This window comes from Lissotriton helveticus, chromosome 12, assembly GCF_964261635.1.
Source record: "Lissotriton helveticus chromosome 12, aLisHel1.1, whole genome shotgun sequence".
In the NCBI taxonomy this organism is placed as follows: Eukaryota; Metazoa; Chordata; class Amphibia; order Caudata; family Salamandridae; genus Lissotriton; species Lissotriton helveticus.
The window spans coordinates 130,493,923-130,500,512 of NC_136073.1; positions in this window are offsets into that span (position 1 = coordinate 130,493,923).

Consider the following 6,590-nt stretch of genomic DNA (forward strand, 5'->3'; position numbering starts at 1 on the left):
GGCTGAGCGGCAGGTGCGTACCCGGGCCCCTGGGGGCCCCGGCAGGCGGGCCCGGGTCCTGCCTTCCCCTGATTCGGAACCGCCGGACCTATCGGAGGTCAGACTGTGGAAAAAAACTCGGAGAAAAAGGACCATCGGGAAAGGGCTGAGAGGCAGGTGCATTCCCGGGCCCCTGGGGGCCCCGGCGGGCGGGCCCGGGTGCTGCCTGGCCCCGTCTCAGCATGGCCAGACCTCGCGGGGGCCTGCCTGAGCAAACTCGGAGGAAAAGGCCCATCGGCAAGGGGGCTAAGCAGCAGGTGCGTACCCAGGCCCCTGGGGGCCCCGGCGGGAGGGCCCGGGTCCTGCCTTCCCCTGATTCAGAATCGCCAGACCACACGGAGGTCTGACTGACCCTCTCCCTAGTAATCCGGAGGAAAATTACCCCCCTTTCTTGTAATCCGTGCACTAGAGGTGATAGAGGGGACCCAAGGCGCGAAAGTACCCGACCTCCTGGAGCCCTCGCTGGGATCCGGGAGGCAAATGGCACCTCATCGGGACTTCCAGGGAAGTTCGGCCATCTGGTCGCCCCCATTGGAAAGCATTGCGGGCGACCAGATGGCCGAGGCGATCCGGGAGACCAGATGGCCGAGGGGATAGGGGCGACCAGATGGCCGAGGGGATCCGGGAGACCAGATGGCCGAGGGGATCCGGGCGACCAGATGGCCGGGCACGAAAGGGACGCCATCCGGTCGCCCCGTGCCCCCACGAAGGAGGGAGCGGGCACCCGGGGCATGCCGGGCCGGAGGCCCGGGGCCCCAGCCGGGCCACAGCCATGGAGGCTGCCAGGGGCCGGCGGGCCCTCCGACCCGGGGCCCGCTTACACCTTGACAAGCAGGGGAGGCCTGTAAGGGACCGACGGACCCCTGTCCTGGGCCCTGGGTGGAGCGGCAGCCCGGGGGACCGGGCCCAGGGCCGGAGCGCCCGACCCGGGGCCCCGACCGGGCCCCTGGACCCAGCCGGGGCTCCCAGGCCCGGAGGCACAGGGGAAGCCTCCCCGGGCCCGCCGGACCCCGTCCCGGGCACCCTGCCCCGCGGCAGGACCCAGGACGGAGCCCGGGGTGGGGAGGCCACCCTCCCCGGGGCCCTCAGGGGCCCCGGATGGAGCTCCTGAACACAGACAAGCAAGGGGAGGCTCCCCGGGCACATCGGAACCCCTTTCCGGGCCCTTGGCAGTGCGGCAGGCTGGGAGACAGGACCCAGGGCCTGAGCACCCGACCCGGGGCCCGCCCGGGCCCCTGGACCCAGCCGGGGCTCCCAAGCCCGGAGGCGCATGGGACGCCTCCCCGGTCCCTCCGGACCCCGTCCCGGGCACCCTGCCACGCAGCAGGACCAAGGACAGAGCCCGGGGTGGGGAGGCCGCCCTCCCCGGGCCCTCAGGGGCCCTAGCCACTGCTCCTGAACCCAGCCAAGCAAGGGGAGGCTCCCCGGGCACATCGGAACCCCTTCCCGGGCCCTTGGCAGTGCGGCAGGCTGGGAGACAGGGCCCAGGGCCGGAGCACCCGACCCGGGGCCCGGCCGGGCCCCTGGACGCAGCCGGGGCTCCCAAGCCCGGAGGTGCATGGGACGCCTCCCCGGTCCCTCCGGACCCGTCCCGGGCACCCTGCCACGCAGCAGGACCAAGGACAGAGCCCGGGGTGGGGAGGCCGCCCTCCCCGGGCCCTCAGGGGCCCTAGCCACTGCTCCTGAACCCAGCCAAGCAAGGGGAGGCTCCCCGGGCACATCGGAACCCCTTCCCGGGCCCTTGGCCGTGCGGCAGGCTGGGAGACAGGGCCCAGGGCTGGAGCACCCGACCCGGGGCCCGCCCGGGCCCCTGGACCCAGCCGGGGCTCCCAAGCCCGGAGGTGCATGGGACGCCTCCCCGGTCCCTCCGGACCCCGTCCCGGGCACCCTGCCACGCAGCAGGACCAAGGACAGAGCCCGGGGTGGGGAGGCCGCCCTCCCCGGGCCCTCAGGGGCCCTAGCCACTGCTCCTGAACCCAGCCAAGCAAGGGGAGGCTCCCCGGGCACATCGGAACCCCTTCCCGGGCCCTTGGCCGTGCGGCAGGCTGGGAGACAGGGCCCAGGGCCGGAGCACCCGACCCGGGGCCCGCCCGGGCCCCTGGACCCAGCCGGGGCTCCCAAGCCCGGAGGTGCATGGGACGCCTCCCCGGTCCCTCCGGACCCCGTCCCGGGCACCCTGCCATGCAGCAGGACCAAGGACAGAGCCCGGGGTGGGGAGGCCGCCCTCCCCGGGCCCTCAGGGGCCCTAGCCACTGCTCCTGAACCCAGCCAAGCAAGGGGAGGCTCCCCGGGAACAACGGAACCCATTCCTAGGCCCTTGGCAGTGCGGTAGGCTGGGAGACAGGGACCAGGGCCGGAGCACCCGACCCGGGGCCCGCCCGGGCCCCTGGACCCAGCCGGGGCTCCCAAGCCCGGAGGTGCATGGGACGCCTCCCCGGTCCCTCCGGACCCCGTCCCGGGCACCCTGCCACGCAGCAGGACCAAGGACAGAGCCCGGGGTGGGGAGGCCGCCCTCCCCGGGCCCTCAGGGGCCCTAGCCACTGCTCCTGAACCCAGCCAAGCAAGGGGAGGCTCCCCGGGAACAACGGAACCCATTCCTAGGCCCTTGGCAGTGCGGTAGGCTGGGAGACAGGGACCAGGGCCGGAGCACCCGACCCGGGGCCCACCCGGGCCCCTGGACCCAGCCGGGGCTCCCAAGCCCGGAGGCGCATGGGACGCCTCCCCGGACCCATGGAGCCCGTCCTGGGCATTGAGCCATGCCGTTGGCCTGGAGATGGGTGCCCCGGACGCCCGGGGGAGGTCTGTCCGGGACACATGGAGCCCGTCCTGGGCATTGAACCATGCCGTTGGCCTGGAGAAGGGAGCCCCGGACGCCCGGGGGAGGACTGCCCGGTACCCGTGGAGCCCTTCCCGGGTACTTTGCAACGCCGTTGGCCTCCTGGAGATGGGTGCCCCGAACGCCCGGGGGGCGGGCTGCCCGGGACCCGTGGAGCCCGTCCTGGGCACTCTGACCTGCTGTTGGCCCGGGGGAGGGACCCCAGACGACCGGGACCCGTGGAGCCCGTCCTTGGCCCTCTGACAAGCCGTTGGCCCGGGGAAGGGAGCCCCAGACGACCAGGACCTGTGGAGCCCGTCCTGGGCACTCCTGTATGCCGTTGGCCCGGGGAAGGGAGCCCCGGACGTCCGGGACCCGTGGAGCCCGTCCTGGGCACTCCTGTATGCCGTTGGCCCGGGGAAGGGAGCCCCGGACACCCGGGGGGAGGACTGCCCGGGACCCGTGGAACTCGTCCTGGGCACTCTGACATGCCGCTGGCCCGGGGAAGGGTGCCCCGGACGCCCGGGGCCCGTGGAGCCTGTCCTGGGCACTCTGACAAGCCGTTGGGCCAGGGAAGGGATACCTGGACGCCCGGAACCCGTGGAGCCCGTCCTGGGCACTCTGATATGCTTTGGCCCGGGGAAGGGAGCCCCGGACGCCCGGGGGAGGACTGCCCGGGACCCGTGGAACTGGTCCTGGGCACTCTGACATGCCGCTGGCCCGGGGAAGGGTGCCCCGGATGACCGGGGCCCGTGGAGCCCGTCCTGGGCACTCTGACATGCCGCTGGCCCGGGGAAGGGAGCCCCGGACGCCCGGGGCCCGTGGAGCCCATCCCAGGCACTCTGCCATGCCGTCAGCCTGGATGGAGCCCCGGACGCCCGGGGGTACGAAGGCCCGGGACGCATGGAGCCTGTCCCGGGCACTCTGCCATGCCGTCGGCCTGGATGGAGCACCGGACGCCCGGGGGACGACTGCCCAAGAGCCATGGAGCCCGTCCTGGGCAATTTGACATGCAGTTGGCCTGGAGGAAGGAAGCTCCGGGTGGCCTAGGGAGGTGTTGCCCAGGCATATCCCATCTGGTCCCCATGGCAGAGAACCACCAACCCTGGAGGGGTGTCCGGGCATACCCTGCCCCAAAGTAATCCGGAGGCAAATTACCCCCCTTTCTTGCAATCTGTGCACGCGAGGTGACAGAGGGGACTCAAGGCGTGAAAGAACCCGACCTCATGGAGCCCTCGCTGGGATCCGGGAGGCGAATGGCACCTCATTAAGACTTCCAGGGAAGTTCGGCCATCTGGTCCCCCCCATAGGAAAGCGTTGCGGGCGACCAGATGCCCGAGGGGATCCGGGCGACCAGATGGCCGAGGGAATCCGGGCGACCAGATGGCCGGGCATGGAGGTGAAGCCGCCTGGACTCTTCCCCACCCCGTCCCCGTCCCGGGACGAATGCCCGGGACGCATGGAGCCCGTCCTGGCCACTTGACGTCCCGTCCTGGGCATTGAACCATGCCGTCGGCCTGGAGAAGGGAGCCCCCGGACGCCTGGGGGAGGACTGCCCGGTACCCGTGGAGCCCTTCCCGGGTACTTTGCAACTCCGTTGGCCTCCTGGAGATGGGTGCCCCAGATGCCCGGGGGTGGGCTGCCCGGGACCCATGGAGCCCGTCCTGGGCACTTTTACATGCCGTCGGCCTGGAGGTGGGTGCCCTGGACGCCCGGGGGAGGCCTGCCCGGGACCCGTGGAGCCCCTCCCGGGTACTTTGCCAATGCCGTTGGCCTCATGTAGATGGGTGCCCCGGACGCCCGGGGGAGGACTGCCCGGTACCCGTGGAGTCCTTTCCGGGTACTTTGCAACGCTGTTGGCCTCCTGGAGATGTGTGCCCCGAACGCCCGGGGGGAGGGCTGTCCGGGGCCCATGGAGCCCGTCCTGGGCACTGTGACATGCCGTCGGCCTGGAGGTGGGAGCCCCGGACGCCCGGGGGAAGGCTGCCCGGGACCCGTGGAGCCCTTCCCGGGTACTTTGCCATCCCGTTGGCCTCCTGGAGATGGGTGCCCCGGACGCCCAGGGGAGGTCTGTCCGGGACACGTGGAGCCCGTCCTGGGCATTGAGCCATGCCGTTGGCCCGGAGAATGGAGCCCCCAGACGCCCGGGGGAGGTGTTGCCCAGGCATATCTCATCTGGTCCCCCCGGGCAGAGAACCACCAGCCCTGGAGAGGTGTCCGGGCATACCCTGCCCCTAGTAATCCGGAGGGAAATTACCCCCCTTTCTTGCAATCCGTGCACGCGAGGTGACAGAGGGGACCCAAGGCGTAAAAGAACCCGACCTCATGGAGCCCTAGCTGGGATCCAGGAGCCGAATGGCACCTCATCGGGACTTCCAGGGAAGCCCGGCCATCTGGTCGCCCCATTGGAAAGCATCGCGGGCGACCAGAGGGCCGGGATCGAAAGGACTCCCAGCTCCCCATCCATCCCAAGCCTTCGCGGTAGGGTTCCTGACTGCCTGCCCACGCAAGGCAGGGCTCTTGGACCCCGGCTGGGCCTCAGGCGCAGGTTGGACCACCGGAGCTCTAGGGCCCGGACGACCTGGGGGAGGAATGCCCGGGACCCGTGGAGCCCGTCCTGGGTACTTTGCCAATGCCGTTGGCCTCATGGAGATGGGTGCCCCGGACGCCCGGGGGAGGTCTACCCGGGACCCATGGAGCCCTTCCCGGGTACTTTGCCAATGCCGTTGGCCTCGTGGAGATGGGTGCCCCGGACGCCCGGGGGAGGTCTACCTGGGACCCATGGAGCCCGTCCTGGGTACTTTGCCAATGCCGTTGGCCTCATGGAGATGGGTGCCCCGGACGCCCGAGGGAGGTCTGCCCGGGACCCATGGAGCCCGTCCTGGGTACTTTGCCAATGCCGTTGGCCTCCTGGAGATGGGTGTCCCGGGCGCCCGGGGGAGGACTGTTCCGGACTCATGGAGCCCGTCCTGGGCACTTTGACATGCCGTCGGCCTGGCGGTGGGAGCCCCGGACGCCCGGGGGAGGGCTGCACGGGACCCATGGAGCCCGACCCGGGCACTCTGTCATGCCGTCAGCCTGGATGGAGCCCCGGAAGCCCGGGGGACGAATGCCCGGGACGCATGGAGCCCTTCCTGGGCACTTTTCCGTGCCTTCGGCCTGGAGCCCCCAGACACCCAGGGGAGGACCACCGTGAAAACCATGGAGCCCGACCCGGGCACTCTGCCATACCGTCAGCCTAGATGGAGCCCCGGACGCCCAGGGGACGAATGCCCGGGACGCATGGAGCCCGTCCTGGGCACTTTTCTATCCCGTCAGCCTGGATGGAGCCCCGGACGCCCGGGGGACGACTACCCAGGAGCCATGGAGCCCGTCCTGGGCAATTTGACATGCAGTTGGCCTGGAGGAAGGAAGCCCCGGGTGGCCTAGGGAGGTGTTGCCCAGGCATAGCCCATCTGGTCCCCATGGCAGAGAACCACCAGCCTCGGAGGGGTGTCCGGGCGTACCCTTCTCCCTAGTAATCCGGAGGAAAATTACCCCCTTTTCTTGTAATCTGTGCACGCGAGGTGACAGAGGGGACCCAAGGCGCGAATGTACCCGACCTCCTGGAGCCCTCGCTGGGATCCGGGCAGCGAATAGCACCTCATCGGGACTTCCAGGGAAGTTCGGCCATCTGGTCGCCCCATAGGAAAGCGTTGCGGGCGACCAGATGCCCGGGGGGATCCGGGCGACCAGA